General features: G+C 43.5%; 1 protein-coding gene across 2 annotated transcripts in view; it reads right to left on the reverse strand.

The window, feature by feature from the left end:
* BRINP1 (BMP/retinoic acid inducible neural specific 1) overlaps positions 1 to 24,680 on the reverse strand; it is a 95,410-nt gene extending 70,730 nt beyond the window's left edge. The window contains exon 1 of one of the 2 annotated variants that reach the window (XM_006265526.4): positions 24,238 to 24,680. The gene's annotated coding sequence lies outside the window, so the exon portion shown is untranslated. Of the gene's footprint in view, positions 1 to 23,241; positions 23,263 to 24,237 lie in introns of those variants that run through there. The other variant, XM_019475922.2, reaches the window with a different exon arrangement.
* Positions 24,681 to 25,466: the final 786 nt, after the last annotated feature.

Consider the following 25,466-nt stretch of genomic DNA (forward strand, 5'->3'; position numbering starts at 1 on the left):
GACAGTGAAGTAGCTCCTCCTCATGTGTAGTCTGAATCTACCCTCTGCCAGCTTGTGACTGTGATTTCTTGTCACTCCTGGTAGTGCTCGGGGGAACAGGGACTCCCCCAATGCCTGCTGGTTCCCCCTGACCAGTTTGTAAACAGCCACTAGATCACCCCTCAGCCTTCTCTTGTGGAGGCTGACCAGGTTCAGGTCCCGTTGCCTCTCCTCATAGGGCCTGCCCTGCTGCCCTCTGATCATGCAGGTGGCCCTCCTCTGAACCCTCTCGATGCTGGCCACATCCCTTCTGAAGTGCAGCGCCCAGAACTGGACGCAGTACTCCAGCTGCAGCCTGACCAGTGTCACATAGAGGGGGAGGATCACCTCCTTGGACCTGCTCATGATGCATCTGTGGATGCATGACAAGGTGCGGCTGACCTTCTTGACCACGGCCCCACACTGCTGGCCCACGTTCATTTTGGCATCAATAATGAGTCCAAGATCCTTTTCTGCCTCTGCACTGACGAGAAGGGATTTCCCCAGACTGTAGGTCTGCTGGTTCTTCCTCCCCAGGTGCAGCACCTTGCACTTGTCAGTGTTGAAACCCATCCTATTGTCATCTGCCCACCCCTGTAACCTGTCTAGGTTTGATTGCAGCCTATTCCTCCCTTCTAGCATGCCCACATCCCCCCACATCTTAGTGTTGTCTGCAAATTTGAACAGGGTGCTTTTTGACCCCCTCGTCCAAGTCGCCGATGAAGATGCTGAACAGTGCAGGCCTGAGGACCGAGCCCTGGGGGACCCCCACTGCCCACATTCCTCCAGGTCGAAAATGACCTGTCCACCACCACCCTCTGGGTGCGGCCCTCCAGCCGGTTAGCGACCCATTTGACTGTGTAGGTGTCGACATCACAGTCCTCTAGTTTTTTAATGAGAAAGGGGTGAGAGACAGTGTCGAAGGCTTTCCTAAAGTCCAGAAAAACTACGTCCACTGCGACACCTGCATCTAAGGATTGTGTGACCTGGTCATAGAAGGCCACCAGGTTGGTCTGACAGGACCTGCCCCTAATGAACCCATGCTGGTTGCCCCTAAGCATAATCTCCCCTGCTGTCCCCTAGCGGACATGCACCGGGATAACTCTCTCCAAAAGCTTACCCAGGACCGAGGTAAGACTGACTGGTCTATAGTTTCCTGGGTCCCCCTTTCTCCCTTTTTTGAAAATGGGAACCACGTTGGCCCTTTTCCAGTCCTCTGGCACCTCACCAGAGCACCATGAGTGCTTGTAAAGCTCATAGATCTTCCAAGAAAGTTTGCAAAGGGGAGGAAAGGGTGAGATAAGGGACAGGAGATTTGCAGATGTCTATCCCTGTCTTGGAGTCCCAAATATTACAACGACACTTGGCACGAGAACAGTCTTAGGATGGAGGATGATTATGCATTTTAAGTACTGGAAAGGGAGTCAACACATAGGATTCAGTTTCCAGTTCTTCCGCAGAAAATTGGTGGGTCAGCTCACGTAAAAAGTCTCCATCTCCCATTTGTATCCTGGAGACAACATCATTTCCTTTCTCCTACTCTTTACTTGATTGGTCTATTCAAACTGTAACTCCTGGGTCTGTGCATTTGTACAACACCTAGTAAACCACATTACTATATTGGCTGGAATCTCTAGGCACTACCTTAATATGAATACTGAATTATGGGCACAATAATAACTCGCACAAACAAGGGGTGATTCCTTGTTTATAATACTACAGTAGAAATATTAACAAATCCAGTATCGGTCAGGTGCATCCTACAGGAGATATCGTGGTGCATTGGTCCAGTGCATTGTGAGTTCATCTTGTTAAGTTGGAACATGCACAATGTATCAACACCACGTTCCTTAACAAACCTGAATTGGAGGTGAGCTGGGGAGCTGGGCCAGAATTAGAGTTAACAAGTAATCACCAGATGGACAGCAAAGTTGTGGGACTGACTCTCATTTATGCTAGTCGCTTTATATCAATTTGACAACATAAGGGGATCTTAACAAAGGTCTAGAGATCTACATTTAGTGTAAATCAAGATTTTTCAGAATGTTCCTTGCCTTTTAATTCTTTTGGAATTCTGGATTTTAGAAGCAAAACTATGCAAATACTTTGTCTTTAAGTACAAATGATTTCTAGTTGAATGTACACTTCATTTCACCATGGCTGATAGCCATGAGTTTTTAATACATAATTTGGGCAACACTTACATTGCCATAAGGCACACCTGTAATCCAGGAGTTCAAATTGTTAGAAACATTAATTAAAGCTCTTCCCAGTGAGGTAGGTAAGCACCACAATTTCCCTTTATTTCTGGAACATAAGGAGGAGTTCAGTCTGGACTTGGCCACTCAAAAGAGAATCGCTGTAAGATGTGAGAGATGAATCTCAGTGCAAGATAGGCAGAGCAATATTATTTTGTGTAGAGCAAAAAACTGACTTGCTCTAAATCAACAGTAGAATCCAGGAATCCTGACTCCGAGCTGTCTGTTTTAAATACTATACTACCCTTGCCCTTTTGGGACTTTCAACAAGACCTCTGTTCTAACCTCGACACCTCACATTTATCCCTTATATTAGATTCAAATTTATCTCACCAGGCCCGATGTTTTCTCAGGCTCATCGCTGTAAACTATTTCCATCAGAAATGCAGACTCAGGAAAGAGAAATTACAGAGCACATTATTTGTAGCAAAGAAATGAGTCCCCTATCTCTTTAAGCTTCATGCACCAATAATTCTTTCCTGCGTCCCACATTTGATTCTTGGCAGGTTGCAAGAGGTTTTTGCTTGCTGCAGTTTACCAGAGGGAAGAGACGAACAATTGCTATTTGTATCTGAAACGCTTTTGTGCTGCGGCAGCTTCGCAACCTGCTTTAAGATGCTGATGAATTAGTAAAGGACAGAAGTGTCAAGGGAGAGATGAGACAGCTCATGTTAGTTTAGGGTTTAGCCTTGCCAAGTGTTGAGCACTCTGACCTCATTTCAGTCAAGATCTCTAAATCCATGCTTAACTTTAATCCTGGAAAGAATCCAAGTAAAATTCCATTAAACTACTTGCATGCTTAAAGTTGGGTGTGTGCTCACCTTGTAAAACTGAACCCTCAATGAACTGTCTAGGGTGGAAACATGCCACTCCCCTGCTCCTGGTTGCAATTAGAGCTGCCCAACTCTGTGTCCTAAAGAATAAATAAGTTATCAAAGATGACCATATAGGTCAACTGGTAACTGGTAAGATCTACAATAGAAGGAAGGAAGTTGCAATCCAGCTGTTGTGTTGAATCTAAGAGTGGCCATGCTGTGTTACAAATGTAAAGTCTCTGGAGATGCAATTTGTCATCTTCTAAAAGCAGAAGATGACAATAGCATCATTCAACACTTTCACATGGTGAGGGGTGAATTAAAAAAAAAATCACAACAATTCTACTATCCATGTAGCTTTTCATTGCTGAACCAGTAATAGGAAGGGAGAAGGTTTTTTTCTGGATTTTCAAAAAAAAAATTGTGCACAGGACTGCAACATGCAGATGCAGCAATACTAACCTCTTTCGCACACTCTGTTCCACTCAGTTGTGCTGAAAACAAATTGGAAGTAGTAAACATTTCACTCTCATGTTTCAAAATGAAGTAGCTTTGAAATTTTCCACCAATGTATTTAATAATTTCAAAACTTTTAGAAGGTCAAACTGGATGGTAATGGAGGGATGGGGGTGGGGAAGGGGGGGTATTACTGCTAAAAAATGGACTGGCTTGTTCTTCTCTGGTTCTTCTTCTGGTTAGAGAAGGACAAGGGGTTAAAAATATATGACCCATTGCTTCTCCAGGCAAAGCTACTGCTGCTTGGATAATGACAGCCCTGGCTGCCGGGATGAAAAGCCTCATTTAACTCAACACTTCCTGACAGTACCAGGTTCTGTCACCATTCATGCTGGACAATGCAAACAGATCCAGAAGCAGATGAGGAGAGGAGGGGAAAAAGAGCCTGGTTTGTTGTCTGGTGTGAGTTCTGGCCCAGGGCTGATCCACCTTTCCTATTACAGGAAATGACTGAATAAGTTGCAATGGCTATGAAGTTTCCATATGCATTTAGACTCAAGGACTATTGCAGCCACTACCTTTAGTCAATAGTTTTGTCAGTCATTCATGAAATGAGATGAGGAATTTTAAATTCTTTTTTAATTGAGACCTTCCACAGAAGGAACACAGGCATATTTTAGTCCATGCGGACTAGGCAATTAAGTGTTATGGGTCCACGCTCAATATTCCAGGGAGTATTGATCAGCATGGATTGACTGCAACAGGCATCGTGTATTTTACATCAAGGGCTGCAATGCTTCTACATAGAAATACTGTCAGTGTTTAGGTACAATGGTGTAATGGATAGGCCATTGGGGTAGGACTCGGGAGACCACAGTTAAACCCCTTACTGGGTCACAAGTTTTCTATATGGCCCTGGGCAATATCCTCTCTGTACTTCAAGTCTCATCTGTAAAAGGAAAACATTGCTCTCTCCTCCTCAGAAGGGTACTGTACAGCTGACTACGTTAAAGACTGTAAGGCACTTGGAGAGTACATAAATGGAGACCATGCAAGTACAGCCATGCGCTGATTTCATAGTGCAGCAGCTTTAATGAAAAAAAAAAATCTGGTCAGGTAAATTGGAACATAAAATATTTTACCTTCAAAAAACCCCAACATTACAATTAATTCAACTGGAAACTTTCCATTCAAACCCTGAACAAAGTATTGTCACTTCAAGCACTGGAAATAAAAAACAAAGGAAACAAAATCTAAGTTCACAACACTGCCAGACAAGGAGAATTCCTCCTCCTGCATCCAAGAGCTCAGGGCAGACTCCATGTGGTCGACCCCATGGTTCAACTCCTTCCCCTCTCTGAGGGGACATGAACCTCTATCTTCCACATTTCAGCGCAGTACCTAATCACCAGGCTATAGTATATTCTGGGGTGGGGAATCACTCTCAGTCTCTCCCGTTAATATTGTTTTACTTTTATAAGCAAACATTCACTGAAACATGGAGCCTGGACATCCACCTTCCACGAGAGCTGCCGAACTATCAAGCTAAAGGGACCTTCTTTCTCACTCTCTGAGTGAAAGACTATGTATTTTATACACCTCCAACAGGGAGGGACTGAGGTAGCCCCATCTGAGAAGACCCTGTATTATGCTGGTTAAGGCACTTTCCTGTATAGGAGAAGACATGGGTCAAATTCTGTCAATCAGACAAGGGTACTTGAACCACAGTTGTCTAGACTTCAGTGAGTTCTCTCTCTCTGAGCGTTTGGGGGAAGAAGGAAAAAACTACAACCATCCCCTTTTTAATATATCCTCTCCCTCATTTTTCCCATCTGGAAATTTTGACATCGGCAACCATAATTTGCATATTGTTTTAGAATGACTGACGTTTCATTTTTTGGGCACATTTACAATTTGCTAGGGAAAAAATACCCATCTACCTGAGCATACAAGTAGCATTAAGCTTCATTTTGTAGATGAAGATATAGTAATGCAGAGGACTACAGTGGGGAACCATTTCTCATTGGTGAGCACTTACTCATATGAATAATCGTAATGAACTAAATACAGTAGATAAAGATTCCTCTACAACATTTGCCTCTCTGGGAGATACCAATTCTTGACATCTTTGGAATTCAAGTCATTCACTTCAGTGCCTATATACTGATAGAGGTTCCTGGTGTTAATCACCCAATCTGAAGAGCTGGGTCCTAATAACTTGTACAAAATAACACTGCTGCGGCAGCAGAGTCTGAAATAGAAGCCAGAAATCCTGACGGCCAGTTTCCTTTTCTAACCACAGTCCCACACTGCTTAAATTACTGCTTTCAGTATTACACGGTCTGATTTAAAGCCCATTGAAATCAATAAGACTCGGTTTAGGTCTAATTGCAAATGTCTAGTACGATATCATATTAACCCTTAAAACTGAACTGCGCCTTAAATTAAAAGCTCAGATTAATTTAGGACTTAAAAGGGTTATTTAATTACTAGGAGGAAAAAAGCAGCTGCTACATTTTCTATACACCTGAAAGGATGAACAGTTTAAAAAGGTGGGGAGGTGGGAGACTTTCTGACCATGGTGGCCCTAATTTCATTACTCCAAGAAGCCGGTATCCAATCTACCTGGCAAGCCGCATTCATCTTTGCCTTTTAAGGGCCAATGTATGCGTCATAGACCTCAAAGGAAGGACATATAGAAAAACATTTGGCCTTTTACTTATCAATACAAATCTAACAGAGGAAATTTGTTATGAAACAAGCTCCAAATGAAAGGCAAGATGTGAAAGATCTGAAAAAAACCTGAGGACATTCAGAATCTGAATAGGAATCCACATTTCACAGCGACTCCCCCCTCTTTATAAAGGCCCAAACTAGAGAACTGATCCTGTAATATGGACCGTGTAGTAAAAGAAGGTGTGCAGCCCTTTTTACACTTTTTGATCAGGACCCAAATCAGCCAGAACTGAACATGCCTAATCTTTAGACTGTTTTGCTACCCAGATAATAGGCCTATTGTTAGCTGTGATTTTAATTTGTTTTCTCCTTTGAACTTGCTCTGCTCTGTGATGAATCTATCTTCTGGGCACTTGGTGTAATTCAATACCTGAACTGTGCAACTTGCTGAATTACATTTGTGGTCAATTTTTTTCAGAGAAGAGTTTTCCATTGGAAAAAAGCACATCCATTGAAATCAAAACATTCCCTGGGAATATGCAAATTTTGACAAATTCTATGATGAGAGAAAGTCAAAACAAATCATTTTGATTTTTTTTCTCTTTCCATTTCAATAAAGCTGAAATGTTTCATTTTGATACAGTAAAAAGATTTTTTTCAACATTATCATTTCATTTCATTCTGTTTTGACTTTGCTATTGTACTGAATATTAATTTCATTTGATAATATATTTTAAATATATTATATATATTCTATACAATAGTTCTAGTATAAATATAATTAGATTTTATACATAATATAACTAGTTTAAGGTCAAAGGTATATTAAACGGCACTATGATAGTTTCAAGGTTATTAAATGGCATGTGTTGATGGTCTTGAATAGTTTATTTTGGAATTTTAATTTCATAGCAAACTTTTGACGTTTCTGATTCAGGATACAAAAAAGATATCAAAACCAACAGACTTTCCTGTGAAACAGGCATTCCATTTTCCAAGCATCCCTTACTGTTCCTGATCTAGGAGCTTACAACATCCTCATCATCTTTTGTACAGCATGAAACATGCTTGATTGCTCAGTAAAAAGTATTCATGGTTTTATGGGTAGAATCTATATGTGGGTAAAACTTTCATAAGTCGAAGTGATTAAGGATTTTAAGTCCCATTGACTTTCACTGAGAAGACTTCTCAATCACTTAGTCACTTTTGAAAATGGTGCCCTGCATCTTTTTGGTTTAATTTCCACACCATGATTCTGCTTCTCAGCACAGGCACATTGATACAAGTGAGTTTACATTGTCCTGTCTGCGTAGGTGGAGGCGAAAGCAGAGCTGGAAAAAAGGACAGCAGAGAAGCAAAAGGGAAGGAGAGAGCTGCAAACTCAGAGCAGAGGTTGTAATGAGGCGACTATATTGATCCTTCATTTCAGAGATGAATATGTCCCCAACAGCTCCTGTGCGTTTACTGCAGTTCAATAAGAGATTGAGGGCACCAGGGTCTTGGTACTGGGATCTATGCTCTATAGTGCTGCCAGCATCTGTGTGCAGGGCTTGAATTGTGCGCAGACAAGGAGTCCATTTTAAATGTAAGTGTACTGTACAATGTATACAAAAGAGAGGGTGTTAATACAACATGAAGGGCTAAATTGTACGTGGCACTGTGTGGATGTATTAGCAGGAAGAAAGAATACAGAGCATCCCTTCTTCTCAAAACACATAGCAGCAGCCATGAGATCTCCGGCACTACGATCTCCGGGCTGGGGGAAGCAGGGGAGGCAATGGTACTGAGGACGGATGGCCGTGCCTGTTCAGAGGACACATTGCTGCTATGGCCACCCTCCTCCCCCACCCAGCACCTCAGCACTAGAAGGGTTAAAGTTATGATAAAGGCTGTCATTAAGCTGCCAGCATGTTTGCCTTTGTCACAGAGAGGGCCCACTTCCCACCCTAAACTTCTGTCTACACCTGTACATTTTTAGAAGGGATGGATGAATTGGCTGGTGACCTCTCTGAGCCACAGGGTCAGCCAAATCTGACCCTGATCACTTATCCTTTAGAATGGATGGAATAAGCCCTTTAAAGGTCTGGAGTACTAACTCCCTGCATGCTTGGGTCTTAAAGGGGAAACATGGTTTGGGGAGGTGCCAATCACTTGTAGCTCACCCCAGAGAGATGCTCAAACTTTGTCTTTGCAGGCACAGCTCCCCATTTGATCAACTCAGGCTTTAGTTGGCTGTCTTTCTAGATTACAGTTTTTCCCCCAATGATGAATGCCACTGTAGTTAAGTTTTATACTAGGAGTCCCATCAGAACCTAATGTTTCTACTTGCTTGTAACTTTCCAAAACAAATTCCCCTCTTTAGTCGAAACTTTGAACGCTTGGCTTCAGGCCTAAGGGAATCATAACAGGAAAGTTTGAACAAAATCCATCAATCTTTTTTTTTTTTTCTTGAGTCCTAAAAGAATGGTAAATATATAAGGAAAGACTCTGTTTTGATGATAAAGTTTCTTATTTACTTGTGTTCTGATTGCATTCTCTTCCATTAGTAGATTAATGACACAGCAGCTCTGATCCTCTACCACTGTCAATAGCACTCATGCATGTAATCAGTTGAATATGATGGTCCCTGTATAAGAGAGTCTTAAAAACAATTGAGCTATTACTCATTACCACCCTGTGGTGCCCTCCAGGAGAGAACAGAACTGCCGCAAGACCGTGCTGTCCATCCCTACCAGATGCTACAAATCATTGACCCCTCATTGGCAGAGGAACTGTAAGCTGCTGACAGATCAAAAAGAATCAGCATGGATACTTGACCTTTTCTCCCTTGCCAGGAGGAAATTGTTGACCACAAAGAGGAGTAAACACCCTATACTGTGCCCAGACTCAAAGGAGAGGGGTCTGAGAAGGCTGAGGAACTCCACAATAGAAATGGTACTGCTTTACCGCAACCTTTTCAATAACCTTCCCTCGCAAAGAAGATTAGTAACAGGAGACTGATTTGCTTGACTATCAGCATCTAAAAATTATTTCTGAGCTAGGTCCTCACAATCACTCCCTCATCAACACAGTAATGAACTGAATCAGGGGCCTTAAGAGCATGTTTTCTATAGCATGAGCTAAAAAGCAAGAGTCTATGTTGTGTGCTGGAACAGATTCACTTGGCCTGTAGATCAGGCACAAAAAAAGAACATGTAACACTGCCAATGTGATACAAAGCGACACAGAAAACTTCTAGTTAAGCTGGAGAAGATGAGGGTTAATGGTGGAAATGTACAGTAGGCAAAAAATGAGCTCAGAGGGAGATGGAAATGTGTAATGTTGAAAGGGGATATTTCAGGCTGGAGAGATGCTACTAAAGGAGTTACTCAGGGAATCGGCCTTGGGACCAATCTTCTTTTTAATGTTTCATTAATGGCCTTGGCATGGATACTAGGAGTGTATTGATGAAATTTGCTGATGACACAATGTTAGGTGGCATTGTCAATATAGAGGAGGATTGGGATATCATACAAAAAGAACTGGATGAATTTGAGGACTAGATTAATGGCAACGGAGTGAAATACAATAGCACAAAATGCAAGGTCATGCACTTGGGGCTTAATAATAGAACCTCCTGCTACATAAGCTTGGGACCTGATCAGCTGGAAATGAATGAGATGGAGAAGGCTTGGGTGTGCAAGTCAGTCTCAGTATGATGCCACTATAAAAAAGGGTAAATGCAGTCCGAGGATAAATCAGGAGAGGCATGTCAAGCAGAGATAGGAAAGTATCAGTGAAATATTGTGTGCCATTCTGGTCACCCATGTTCCAAAAGATGAATGAAACATGGGCAGAGAAAACCTATTGGAGTGATCAGGGGAAGGCAGAGCCTGGTAGAAAAAAATAGCTTATTTAGCCTAGCAAAACAATGACTGAAAAAAAAATCACCGCTCTCCCCTCTCCCCCAGTCACACACCCCTCACACATTGGGGAGATACACACCAGGAAGGAAAAAGAACTATGTAAGCTAGAGGTCAATGTTGGCACAAGCACAAAAATGAATTTAGACTGGAAATAAGAAAAAGGACCCAAATTTGTTCTTGAACAGCCTTTCAAAGGGAGCAGCAGGGCCATTTAGATGAACCTCAATAAGTTTATGAAGCAGAGGATGTGATGTGGTGCCTATCATAACAGAAAACTGGTCTTCTTGAGCCAGGCAGCATTTCCAGTCCTATGTTTCAGAGACCACTGCATTAAACTGGTGCCTTGTCCTACTGAAAGGAGAGGGAGTCATCTTCTATCAGTAATCAAAAAGGATATATCTGTGCTGCTTTCCTGTTGAGCTACAGATAAATACTGACCAATCACTTCCCCCCAGTTCATTCCCATTCAGCCTGTGATCAAACTTAGAAAATGAGGCCATGTCTACAGATGCCTCCCTGCCAAATGGGGACCATCATTAAAAAGTATAGTCCCACCCACTTGTTCCCATTCATGGCCCCAAGGAGGAGAGACAAAGAGCCTGAACATGTCTGGTGACACGTAATAAATTTTGCTTCAAATCATATATACAGCCTAATTTGTGGGCTTGGTCATGCACTGAGCAGACGTGACTGCTGGGGCTAATTTCCTCAATGACAGTCCTAGGCTGGGCAGGCAAGCATTATAGACACAACGAGGAAAAAAAATTCCTTCTCCTCCAATCACAGCCATAGCATAAGATTCAAATAATTCTTTTATGATGGGATGAATCAGACTGAGAACATGACTTTGTCACTAGGCTTCTCACATGTGCATCTCTTGTCAGAACACCCCAAGGAAAATGGGCTGAGTTACTGTGCCAGTAGACAAGGCCAATTTTGCTTATTGTATCTTACAAGGCCATCTATAGCATGGTGCAAGGGATCACAGACCATCTATCCCATAGATAAAAGCCTCCTTCTGACATACACCTAACAGCTTTCTTCTTTTTTTCTCTTTACACAGCTGTTATTCTTGTCTGGACAATACCTTTATTCCACCTGTATAAGCACGAAACCAGGAATTTAGCTTCAGTCTTCCCCCTGGCAACCATGACATTTTTACACACAGCTATAAGCAAAAATGCAATGCGCACAATCTGAGTTTTAAAATACCTCCATCTTTCAGCCACTTCATCGGTCTGACCCATAAATGCCCCTCATCCCAACACCCAGATCTTTTTGTCTGCATCCATCTATTGTGCAAAGAATAATAATTATTAAAAAATTGTCATTTTTAAGAACTTCAGGAAGTCGGCAGGAGTTCCAGTAGCATCTTGGATGTAGGTACTAATCCTTTGATGTACATTGTACAAACCAGATGGTAGTCTAATCCCTGCCAGCATGCAAAGCCCAGTGTGCAGAGAGCGCCCGTAACCCTTGTCTGATTGAATATTCACACTTGCATCTGATTTTACTTGAGCGTTGGAAGAAGTCCCCATGCAGAAACTCATCCAGACGAATAAAATCCCATAGACTTACAATGTGGCCAAGTTCTAGATCCTTTCACTGCATAATAATGAATCTTCTGGTTCTTTTTTTCTCGCCATGTCCTGCTCTACCAAAAAAAAAAAACAAAAAAAAACCTTTGAATCCCCTCACGCTTCCTTTGAACCCTTTTATCTGTTTTGTCCTTTATCTACTCCCAGGGATAAATCCCCAGCCTTCTAGGGTTATAGTCCATACAGTCCATAAATCTTCTAATTACACTTCTGCTACATGCTGTGTCCACCAACATAGTGAGCAGGGTGCTATGCTGTGGCTGTTCACAAAACGGGGCTCTGCGTTTTACTGTAGATCCTCAGGTGGAATCTAATGGTAGACACTGAAATAAGTTAAAAGCCATCAACAGATCCATTTCCTTCTCCTCCTACATCCCCTCCCTCTCTCCTACACTTTCCCTCCTCCCATCTTGCTCCTTCTTTTATCCTTCTTTGTAAGGGTCTTTATTAACACATGCTAGAGCATTAATGAGCACCCACAGGAGGAGGAGAGAGCAGAACAGAGGGAAAAGAGAGCTAAAAGGGAAATGGATGAAAGGGAATGAGAGCAGGGGGATGAAGTGAGATGAGGACAGATGGAATAGATGGGCTGAGAGAGCAAGAGAAGGAGTGAAAAAATCTATGAAATAGGAAAGGGGCTGTTAATTAGCCTTTGGTCCTAGAATACAAATCAACAGGACTGAGCTGTATATCTGTTGGCCACCGACCAGCTGTGTGACCTCGGGTGAGTCACTTTGTTTCTGTCTCACCTCCCACCCAGTACCTGTAGTGTCTTGTCTTTTTAGAGTGTAAGCTGCCCCAGACAGGTTTATTTTGTGGCAGGCTGATCATAATAGATGCCCAAACCTTACTTTTAGTTGCTAGGCAGTGCAGCTACTTTCAACTTATTTGAGTTCCTTCAACCAATTTAGTTATCCAGGCTAAAAATTATAAGGCTCATCAATGTTTGTAGCCTGGAAAGACAAAGTAATGTAACTAGGGCAATTAAATTGTCCACAATAAAATAAATCAGCAATAAAATCCTATAGCAGAAGGAAATATATCTATATCTAACTATATATATAGATAGATCTCTCTGTGTATATATTTATAGAGATATCTTTTTTAAATTTAGGAAGCTTTTAACTAATTATTTACTACTATTACTGATCATTGAAATAATACTAACATTTGGTGCTTACATAGCAATTTTCATCCAGGGATCTCAAAGCACGTTTTTCTTTTCTTTTTTTTTTTTTTTTGTACATTAATCAGTGAAGACTCACAACCCTACATGCATGAGAGAGTGGTAAAAATGAGGATACCTGTTCCACAGATGTTCCAACTCAGACCCAAAGGTGAAGAAATTTATCTCTGCTGCCATTATGCCACTGCATTAACTTGGCACAGTCTTTCAAAAATGTCCTTATTTATTTATGGATATCCAACTCAAAATACTATTGGTCTGCCTTTCACGGTCCTGGGAAACACTCAGTTCCTACTGTTTCTGCTGGAGTTGGGAATGATCACCTGTTCTAAAAATCAGGTCATAGGAGTCCAAGTTTCAAAAGAGATCAACACAAGTGCATGAAGGTGATGGGCCCTTCTGAACACTGGAACTTTGTTTAGGGCCTAAATTTAAGCTGAGCTCATTTAGTACTATAAGTATAATAACAGGTCTTGCGATCTTGGAGAACTGCCTCTAAGCTCTTTTGGAAACTATTTCTAGACACCTGAACTTTGGTACCCAAACCTGGAAGCGCACACTGTTAGAGCCTACTTTGTAAAAGATTTAAGCATCATCACATAACTTGCCCAAGGTTACATACAACCTATTGTCAGTCGCATGAGGGATAGAATGGACTTGTCTCTCGCCTTAATTACAAAATGATGCAGTCTTCTAACACAACCACAGTGCCCTGGCTATGCTTTCTACCTTTGAACTATATAGCATTTCAATGGCTATATCTATCCCAGGTTTTGCGATTCAAAATATATCAATAACTTTCTTTTGCACATCGGCTGTGAGATCAAAGCCTTTACTGTAGTTTCATGGATACTTGAATTTTCCATCCCTAGAAAATCCTCCTCCCCTTGCAGATTCCTGCCAGTCACGTGCCTTTTGGATATTTAACATTCAGTCTCTTCATTCTTAAAACGTTCAAGCTACTAGAAAGTGAGGCAGAGTTCTGATTTCATTTCCCTGAGGAAAATCTGGGATAACTCCATTGAAGTTTTATTCCCATGTAACACCTATAGGACTGAAATGAGAATCTAGCCCCGTGGTTTGGGGTCACTACAACTGTACTGGTCCCTTGAGAAAACAGCTCCATGATTATACTTGTAAAGCACACAAGCCCATTCTGGCTGCCTTTATATCATTACCCACATCAGTCCTCATTTACCCCTTCATCAGCAATGAACCTTTTGGTACCACGGGTTATCTGCAATCTACCAAATCCCAGCTTTCTCACCCCAATCTATCTGATACACTTTGAATGAGGAAAGCCTTCTTGAGTTAGACCTCATCCTTCCAGCCAGGCCTATAAACCTAGTAATCATTCACGTCTGGACAGCAAGGACTTGTTTCTGCCCATCACATCTCCCCCTTGTTTCCTACCCTATTCTTTGAGTAGTCAATTCAGCCCTAAAAGGCAGCTTATCTCAATGTTTACACCTGCCTTGCCAATGAACTGTGTTCCTGCCTGTCAGATCCCCCTGATCACACTTCTCTTACTGGCTGATTGTGCTCACTGCCTTCTTTGCAGCCGCTTCGCTTTCATCCTTTCCACCTGTTCTGAAAAGTAACCCTCTGCTCTTACCTGTTTCACTCACAGCTGTATCTGTCTCTACAGCTGATTGCATATCTCTTTTGTAGTTCCTTTCTATGCCCCATGCTTGGTGCCATCTTGACAGTGGCAGTATTCACGCTTGCCATCAAAAAAAAAGTTGCAATGACAAGGGTAGAATGTGATTCGAGCTATAAGTGCCTTGAATTTTGGGTTTGATGGGAAAGAGTGCAACTGAGACTGGAATTATAGGTTTGAGTCTTGCTTCTACCACAGACTCCCTGTCATGTAACCTTGGGGAAGTCCCATAATGCCACTTTTTAAAAATATCTGAAGGACAAATTAGAAATAGGTAGCGCTTCTTTCTAGAATAATTATGGCAATTTACGCTGGAGTGCTCAATGCTCATCACACAAGACTGTTTGGGAAATCTGTCTCACAAGGCCAGATTCAACTCCCACTAAAGTTAGTGGAAAGACTCCAATTGACTTAAATAGCAATTGGACTAGATCCTTAATTTCTTTGTGCCATCATTTCCCGCTTATAAAATAGTCCTATAACTGACTGGGCTGCTTACATTTTAAAATCTGCATCACAGAGACTGTCCTTATGGGCATGCAGCACTGAGTACCATGGGGCTCTGGTCTCGGCTGACCGCTCTTGTTCTAATATACCTAATCATGGAAATTTGAAATTGGCAGCTGAGCTTCGTTTCAAATATTTACAAGCGCTCTCATTTTAGGGCCTGAGTCAATGCCTGTTCAATTCCTTGTGAGGTGTCTCACAGAGCAATGTAGGAATTGTCCTGTTAGATCAGATGGTTGATCATGTGGTCCGGTATCCTGCCTGTGACAGTGGGTAGAGCCCTTCCTATCACACCCAACCTACAGCTAGACAAGTCACTAGCTAATCGTGTATAGTCTAGCTAGGCAGAAGGATAAATTCCTTCTTGACCACAGAAAATGGTCAGCTTATGCTCTGAAGCCTGAAATTTGATTATCATTTTCCTAGATTGCGGAGTTGCAAATGCCATTAATTGACATAAAGTTATGCAGTCTTCACATTTCAAATTCAGCTGCACTTTAATCTCAATGTCATCCCACAGCAGAGAATTGTGGAGCTTGACGATACACTGCAGAAAGAAATATTTCATTTTAATTTGCTTTAAAAGCCATGCCCTTTAATTTTGATGTGTGTCCCCTTGTTCTTGTGCCATCAAAGAAAGTAAAAATGTTTCTGAACATTTTTTACTCTATCCTTCAAATAATTTTATATCAGGTACCTGAATGTTCCTGCTTAGTCTTCTTTTCTAGGCTATATAATCTTTGCATTTTTTTTTTTTTTGGTTTCTTTCTTTCTTTACTTACTATTCATAAACTGATTTGAAGATATATTATGAAATTCAAATGTAATGTAGTTTTCTACTACTTTCTACTATGCCTTTTAATGTCTCAAGTATTTTTCCATCATCTGCCATCCATCCCCATTGATTCTATGTATGATGACATCTAAGTCTTTATAATATTCCTGGAGAATATCCCTCCCTCTTCCTCAGTCAAGACTGAGGAACAAAGACACTAAACTCCAGTAGATATTTCCACCCTGGCCCAAAGTGTACACATGCTGCAGAAGTCCAGGCCTCCCTGCTGTAATCAGATCCTTATGAAGTCTACAAGACTCTGGATGTCTGCAGAGATGTGCCTCCATGATTTGGACTCCAGGATCAGAGCCCATGAGAACAATGTAGACCGAATTCAGCAAAACTCTTAGTGCACATTGAAGTCAAGGAGATTTAAGTCCATGCCTACAATTAAGCCTATGTCTTAACGATTTTAATACATAAAAATAGATTCAAGCATCTGCCTGCATATGTTGAACCAGGGCCTGTGTGAATATTCATGTAGTGAAGACATTATCAATAACACTTACCATTATGCTGTACTCCATAATGTCAGAACCTTGATTTAAGGGTCTGCTATTAGCCTTGGACACAAGTCTTCTCCACAGAGGATCATACCAATTAAGATTATTTTTCCCAATGTGCAATAACTTTATATTTCTACAAATTAAGTGTCATGGTCTGATTCTCTATCTGATTAGATCTTTTTGTCAATTGCTCCTAGTCTTCCCACTTTAAACTAGACTGGATTTTGTTTCAGCAGCAGCACATTTCACCCCCTTTTCTGGTCATATCCTCTTCCATATCTCAAAGTAAAATACTGAGAAATGTTGATCCAATATTGATCAATTGATTTCCTCATTGTTAACTTCCCTCCCCTCTGATCTTCAACACTTTTGATGACTCTTTAAATTCTACTGCTCTACTTGGCTACCTTTTAATTCATGGGAGACGTTCAGGTATTTTTCTCTTTAATGTCTCTAAAAATGGAACTTATCAACAGATTTATGAGACCTCAAATAAATTATAATCACCAAGTCCCTTTTATCCACTATTTTTATTAACATTGTCAAAGATTTCTAACAAGGATCGGTGGTATGACTTGCCCCTTACCAAGGTGTGGGTCAGAATAATATCTTTTCAACTTACCTAAAGCTGGGTTATTTTATCTTTAAAAGTACTCAAAGTCAGTTTACCAAGTATTTGAGTATGATTCTCCACTCTGTAATTTCCCACAGCTTCTTATTCCTTTTAGGTGAATGGACACCTGGGTGATATGCTTCCATGGTTCCCGTGAACAGAACAATGAAACCCAGGGGACTTTTTGCATAAGCAAATTGGAAGAATATGTCTCTGCGTAAGCAGCTCCAGAAACAGCTGTTTGTCTTAAGGATACATTATACACCCTCATCAGCACTGCTGCTATTTTATATTTTATCTCCCTTCACATGAACAAGATCTGATCTGTTTTATTTATTGCCCTGGACTTTCTTAGACTGTCATGTGCACTCTTTAGCCTCTGCAGTTACCATCTCTGATTGCAAATAAAAAAGCCCCTATGTACGTCTACCATAGTACAGAACAGTACAAATCACTGTAACTAATACGCATCCTCAGCACCCTTTTACTCCATGCAAGTAGTCTGAACCCTGTGAGTCTATACTCATGTATACATCTCTCTTGCTTCTGATATTTCACTTATGTTCTCGCAACATTTACATGTTCTAAATAATGTGCTGATAATGATGCTGCCACTCCAGTATTCACAGCCCTCCTGATATTGATTCCACTAATCTTAACCGTCCTATGCTAGCATCATTGCAACAGCTGGTCCCCTTCTCCCCACCTGTCCGGTAGTCCCTGAATTCACACTTGTATTACAGTTCAGCTCCCTAAACACTTTTTGATAAGCTTCTGTTCCATGTGTCTTCCTAACTAACCCTCTACAGACTACCCTGGTTTGTTCTTGCAGACTTTGGCAACTGTGACTGAAGCACACTGGTCACACTTGTTAGGACACAGTTTGGGAAATGTTTCTTTTTACATCCAGCATCCCCCAACTTGCTTCATATCTGAACACCCATAACTGCAGCTACAAATAACTGTGAAGGTACCTAATGTCTGAGGTATGTCTAACTGCCTCATATGCAGAAAGATGTCTAAATGGTATCAATTGTGTCCATGCATCACTGCAGGCCAAAACTGCACCCATAATCATTAAGCATCACAAAACAGCAGATTCCAGAATAGAGGCCAAATTACTAGTTGTTCAAAATCGCACCCTAAGGGATGGCTCCTCCTCTGGTATAAGTAGGCTTAGCTCCATTAGCTTCAATGGGTCTATGCTGATTGACAGCAAATGAGGATCTAGCTCTTTCATATTCAGTCTCTCTACTCCATGTATTGGCTGTCCTGTTTCATGTTATAAGGGTGCAGTCAATACTGCTAATATGTGTCAAAAACACCAGGCTCTGTCTTATTCTAGTTCAGAATGAACGGTTTAAACACATTCACCAATGCATACCACCAAACACAGTGCACCTAGAAGGATGGAATCAAATGCTGCTACCGCATGGTGACTGCTTCTCTTCCTCTGCCTGGTAGCAAAGGAGAGATGGCAGAGGACTGAGAAGATCTCTTGGTTTTCTGAGTGCTGTATGACCTGTGAGACTCTCTGCCTGGCATGATGACTATAGCCTGAACATTTTCACTGTAGAGAGCAGGAGAGCACATGTGTATGGATTGTGACATGGTTTCTTTCTCTATTCAAGTGTTATCACCTTATTATCACCTGTTGTTATTACCTTGAGCCAGATGAAATTGCTGGTTTGTATTTGTAGGATTTTGCTTATGCATAGAGCCCTCTTTTGCTTCTGGCATCAAGCTGTTGAGTAGCTGCTAAATATGCACTATGTTCCACCCCAGAGCTGGCTTTATGACACTCCAGGTAGGAGTGACATGCTTTGTGAGGCATCTTGTAATCCTTTGGAAAGAAAGGTATTATTACTATTACCTGCCTCTCTAACTAGGACACAGAGCCCCAGCAAACAGCATCCACTGCTAGGCCCTGCCCAAATAAAAGCACATAGTCCTTGCCTTTAGAATAACAAGCAGTAGGGGCACTCCTGATATCTGGGCACCTGTCCACTATCCTGCTTACAGCATAAATCTGGAAAAGGCTACACAGCATGACTTCGTCATCAGTCACTGTCTGGAGACCAACCCTGCAATCAGCACCTAGTGGTGTTCTTATTACAGGTATTTGGATGTCAATACAATTAGCAGTTCCTCTGAAGTGAAGAGAATCAATCATGTGAACAAGAGTTCAGGTGCCAGACTTTAGAAGCAGCCCCTAATGAGGTCCCAGCTATTGTCCTAACGACAGAATTCAGTAGGGTTCTAGTAAGTCCCACAATCAGTACCCAGTCATGGTGTAGTGTGAGTCTAGCATCATCACCCAATGTTTCTCTCTGAATTGCCCTATGAGCAAAGCAAACACAACACCAGTCCATGTGCAAGCTCTATCACCTGCCTTCTGCACCTTGCAGGAAGCAGTGAGATCCAAGCAGCCTACTGGAATAAAAAACAACAGGCCCCTCTCTCCTTTGAAATCAAGTGTGGGGCAGGGATCTCCTGAAATAGCATCCAGGGCCAGAGTGCAAAGATGTAGGTAGGCTGTATCAGCCCACATATCAAGGAAACCCCAGTCCATATTCCCATCCACTCTTCATAGAAATATGTCACAATTTATTCCAGCCTGTTAACTTCTGTTCCAGGGACAACTGAACTAAATGGGAATCTTCCCATTGACTTTAATGGGCCTTGAATCATCTCCTTATTCTTTTTTCCAGTTATACTGGCATTCATCCTCAACTGAAAGGGCACAGCGCCGACCAACACGTCTGGAGATGACGTCAGCAGCTATTTCTCTCTGGTTCTCATATGCCAGGCTGAAGTCATCAGCTTAACTCAGACTAATTCTGTAGACACTCAGTTCAGCCTCAGCAGAAGAAGCCAAGGGATAAGGCTGATGTTCTTTCCCAGGCCCTGCTGACAGGGTTTTGGGTTTTTGCCAAAGTTGCAACCCCTTGGCCTGCTAGAGTGACCTGTGTTCTTGTCAGACCTCACAAGCAGAGCAACACTGAGTCTGGTAGATAGTCATGTTGAAGACCTCAGTGGAAACCTCAGAGCACTGTAGAAAATAGCTGACATGACACAGGAGGTGCTCTTTCCTCTGAACTAAGCAATGCATCAATATAATACTTGGAGGAGGAGCCATTTTTCAAAGGTATAAAACCACAAGAGCAGATTGTGGCCTATAAATCCATTCAGGGCCAAGACTTGCCATGCATAGATCTTTTCCCTTTCCAGCAAAAGGCAGGCTTAACTGCTAAACCCTCAGGAGGCCTTTCTGCATGGTCTGGGATGCTCTAGGGCACAGTTCCCCAGGTTTTAAGGGCCCACAGCACTCTGGCAAGTGTAGGCCTGCTGATCAAGTGGATAATTACATCCTGCTTGCCTAACTTCATCCCTGTACTTCCAATGTAAGAAGCTATTTTCCACTTCCCCTTTAAAAATCTGTGGCCCAGAAGTGGCTGCATTTCATCACTGGGTGAGGGATTTCAGTATAGGTCCGGATCCTCAGCAGACCTCCATTACCTACTTTTGAGCTCTGCTGATTTATACCAGCTAAGGGCCTGGCCCAGGGCCTGTTAAGTGCACCTGGGATCCTTTGAGACAAGAGGTATGCTGTTATTTACTATTATCAGTCACCAATATTATTATTGACTATTGGCTGCAATGATACCAAGAGTTGAAGTTCCACTGAGAGAAAGGCAACGTATGCAGCTCTTTGCCTGCATCACACCAGATCCATTCTAGGGAAGCGCTGTACTGTCTAAACTACATGAGAGCTTCACTGCTTTGCAGTCAGCTGAACTCCTGCTTTGCAAAGCAAGCCCTGACCAACTGGAATGGAGTCAGAGCTCCCCCTTCTGGGAGTCACAATCCTATCTTGTGACACAGCCTCCTGGTACAAGTGAAGATACCAGTGCAGGGGCTCTGAGCTGGGAAACATTTTCAGTAATACCAGAAAGATTTTGCATTGCAAATAGACTTGTGCCTCCCATCCACACATACGGGAAATTAGATCCATATATGCTGCTGAGTGCTTTCTTTTTCTTTTTTTCTGTCCTGAATATTGGCTAGCTCCTTGATTTTTATTTTATTTGACTCTAGGAAGTTTGATTTTTGCATGGGGGTTTGTTTGTGTACACTTCTCCTCCCTTGACAGCCTCTTTTGACGTTTTATAGAAATCCATTTTTTGTTGTTCTTTCAGCATAAATTTCTCAGCCCTGTTGCATCAGATGTAAATATACAATGTACGCACATGCCCAGATAAACTCTAGAAATCCAAATCTATTTCTGGACATAGGCACACATGAGCACATATGCTTTTTTGTCTGAGCCAATTCCTGCAATGCTCAAGTGATGCTCATGGTGACGGTGATGGGAGTTTTGCCTGAGCAAAGACAACAGAATTTGACCCTGTGTTTTATAGACCATAAAGTACAGGAAAGATAATAATCAGTAATCAATAATAACCATTCATGGGCATGTTCAGTGCCACCCACCATTCACCATCTCTGCTCTGCTGGGCCATATGAGTACTTCCAAGATATTAAACACTGGATGAGTGGGGGTAGGGGAGAGTATGGATAAACCCTTCTCAATCTCTCTTGGGAGCAGCTCTTAGTTGCAGCAATGTATGTCTTAGTGCATCCATGAAATCCTAAATTTTAACAGGGCAGTCAGCTGGTTCATTAGATTCCTGCCCTAGGGGATTACACAACCTCTTAACTAGGTCCTTGGAATGGTAGGCAAAGGAGGGGGACGGAGGGAGATGGTGGTTAGTGTATCTTAAACCAGTGACATCATCTTCCCTACAAATACCTGACCAGTGAGTTCATCCCTGAACTAGGGTGGGATGGGGAGTGCCTAAGTGCACTCTGATGGACTGCAGGGGTTTTGCCTTGAGCTCAGTGGGACCCTGAAACTTGAGTGCAGGTATCTTATGCACACACTGACATGTTCTCACAGATTCTCTCTCATCCACACACATGCTGAGTCAAAAATAAATGCAACACAAGTAGAGCAGAGCATGTGTGATACCTGTTCACCATTCCCACAGACTCCAGCTCCAGCCAGGAGCCTGTAGGGTGCAGGATTGTTGCCTCTCAGATGCAATTCACTCTGCACCTATGGCTGAAGCTGGTCTGCCTTCCCTGTAGCAAAGTAATTGCTGAGTGCTGAGGTCATGGAAAGAGCAGTAAAAGGGGAGGGGGTGCAAACATTTTATGCAAAGGGCTCTGGAGGCAGACCCATGACTAGAACTGAAAACAAAGCTCAATCTATGCCATAGAAGAAAACTACATATCTAGAGGTCTGCAAACAGCAGGGGAGGAGGAAGGATGGAGTGGAAAAACTGCTTCTCAATTTGATCTGCACCATAAGAATGATAATATAGTTCTTGGTAGTGTATGTATGTGCAACGCGCATGTGAAAGACCAACATTGTGTGAGAGGACATAGGGAAAATTGTAAGAGTCCAGAATTGGTTGGGGTGTGTGTGTGTGTGTGTGTGTGTGTGTGTGTGTGTGTGTGAGAGAGAGAGAGAGAGAAAGAGAACTGTGTGTGCATTCATAGGGGGAACTGCATGTGTCCATGATTGTGTAGTTTGTGTCTGCATGTGAGAGACAGAGAGAGAACAAGAGATTTTATGCCCGTGTGTCTTGTGTGTGAGGCTATGGGGATCAAAGTCACTAGCAGACCAGATCTATCTTTAAAAAGAAAAATAAATCTGCACATTTGCACCAAAGCCTTGCTCATCTCCTCTTTACTTGCAGAACCTGAGACTTCTCTTGCAACTCTTCCAAAAGCAGCTCAACTACCATTAATGAATTAATATTATATACTCAGATGAAGAACCAGGCTAAAACACAGGGAATCATTCTGTTCTCCCCAGTGCATCTGCTCCAGATGTCAATCACCGGGCTAAATCCATACATTAAGATTGTCAGCATTTTGTCTGCAGCTTCTTTGCTTCCTCTAATGCTTCTGCCACTGAAAAGTAAGCCCCCCAGATAATTTGCAGGCAAACACCCTCCCTTTTTCCCTGATTCCTTGCTTCCCCCCCTCCTCCCCAAAACACAACCCAGTCTTTACTCTTCCATACCAATGCAAGCTGTGCTGGACCTCTAGGTGATGATGTAATGGGGGTGGATGTGCTCTTTCACCTTACCTCTCCTAATTCCCTACGGGCTGGGAAAGGCAAAGTTGAGCTCCTTACCCAGAAGCTAGCAAGCAGCCTCACAGCTGAGCCTCTCATCAGTCTCCAGCTCTTCCTGAAGATCTCCGATCTGTAGCTCTCCCCCTTCACCATCACCCTCAACACCACCTCCCCCTCCACAACTCCCTCTGTTCCTTGCTCTATTTCAGTTTCTTCCCATTCCCATTAGAAGTAGAGGCAATCAACCCAGTGTGGGATTTAAAGCGACAGACTCTCCTTTTCCTCCAGGATTTGCCTGTCACTTGCACAAATGGAACAGTGGATTAAGTGGAGATGACACCATCTCCTTGGGGACATTGTCTTGGGTTGTATCAATACTCTGACATATATATAGAGCCATGCATTTTACCTCTCACCCCCCAGCCCTTACCCAGCTAGAAGGCTGCACCTTTCCTTCTATGTATTAGACAACGTACCTTGCACGAGCTACGTGATGCCATTGCGTGAGACATCCCCAATCCACAACCCCTCCGCCTTCATGTGCAAATTCCCTGGGTAGCCACAAGCTAGTTGCATGCACACACATGCATGCACACCCCCCCCCCCAATAGGTTACAGGACTTTTGTCATAGACTTCCCATATGAACTCCATGCTATCCCAGAAGGGGATGGGAAACAGAACCTGTAAGACAAACGTGGGTGGGTGGGTGGGTGGGTGTGATGGGGGTGTGGGGTGTGTGTGTGTGTGTGTGTCTGGTGGGGGAGTACAAGGGGGAGTGTGTGTGTGTGTATCTGGTTGGGTGTGTGGAGGGGGGGAGGAGGGGTGTGTGTGTGTGTGTGTGTGTGTGTGTGTGTGTGTGTGTGTGTGAGTGTGTGTGCGTGCTTGCAATGCCCCTGACTCCAGGCTTGAGGGAATGCAACTGCCCACAGGTCTAAAAATGCATTGCAAATCAGGAGCGATCGCGGCTCGTAGGTGCACGCAGCTGGGCAGGAGGACATGGTGGAAGGGGGGGCGGGGGTGGTTTCGGTGCAGAGGAAACGCAGTCTCCCCCTTACCTGATGTTAATGTTCCTCTTCGGCGGAGATCGGCTCGCCCGTGGCTTTTATTCGGCTCGGTAGGAACTTGTGAGAGAGCTTCTGTGTCCAGCTCGCATACTGGGTGCTGTGCTGAGGATGCAGGCGTGGAAATACTGGGGCTCTAGCAGTCCTTTTCATGCTCAGACAGAAAATCCCTTCCCTGGATGCGGCTTGCAGGCATGAAGGGCAGAGGCAAAAAAAAAAAAAAAAAAAAGAAATAGGAAAGAAAAAAAAAACCCAAATCCTTTTTTCCCCCCTCTTTCTCTTTATTCTTTTTTTTTTCTTTTCTTTCTTTCTTTCTTTCTTTCTTTCTTTCTCCCCCTTCCGCCTCTCTTCCCCCCTCTCCTGTGCTGATCAGTTCATAGCCATGGGGGAAGCAGCAGCAGCGAGGCAGCCGGGAGAATGGAGCGGGGGCTGGAAATCCAAATGAGAAGGGCTCCGGGAGGGAAGCGGAGAGGCTGGGCTTCCCGGGCCGGGGGAGGGGCTTCGGGCAGCCTGGAGAAAATGAATGGGGACAAGGGGAGCAGGGAGAGGAGAAGGCGGAGCCCCAGCCCGGGGATCTTATTCGGAGAAGTGCTTTGGACGGCGCTCGGCAGGAGGGTGCACCGGGGCGGGGGGGGGCCGCAGGGCGGCCGTAGCCGCGCTGCAAAGTTGCCTCGGCATTGCATGGGGAGGGATGGGGTGCAGGGAGTGAATTGCCACGGAAAGACCCTCCCTCCAGGCTGGCCTCCGGGCGGGAGCTGCGTTCACACGGGAAGCCATCCTGCCGGCTGTGCAGGGAGCGCGGCCGGGGAGGGCTGGTGGCCACGGGGCTCTGCTGCGGCTGCGGCTGCCGGGGCCGTTCAGCACCGCGGACAGCTCCGCCGGCCCCGGGCTCGGCTCCCTCCCGCCCCCCCTCCTGCTCCAGCGTCCGTCTCCGCACGTCTCTCCCTCGCGCTCCCCCTCTCTCCAAGTTGAAGGCTCGGCTAGCCTGGTGCCGGCTTTTCCTGAGCTTGCCCAGCCACCGCCTGGTGCCTCTTCTCCAGCTCAGCCCTGCCTCTTTGGGCAGCATCAGGCAACAGCAGCCTACTGGGAATGGAGATTTGCTGTACTTGAAGCGACGGAGCCGAGCAGCATCAAGGAGGCAAGAGACAGACTGAGCCGCAATCCTGCTGCCTCCTGGCTTGTCTGCGTTCATGATCAATCTCGCAAGATTGGGCGAAAGTCCA

This window comes from Alligator mississippiensis, chromosome 12, assembly GCF_030867095.1.
Source record: "Alligator mississippiensis isolate rAllMis1 chromosome 12, rAllMis1, whole genome shotgun sequence".
NCBI lineage: Eukaryota > Metazoa > Chordata > Crocodylia > Alligatoridae > Alligator > Alligator mississippiensis.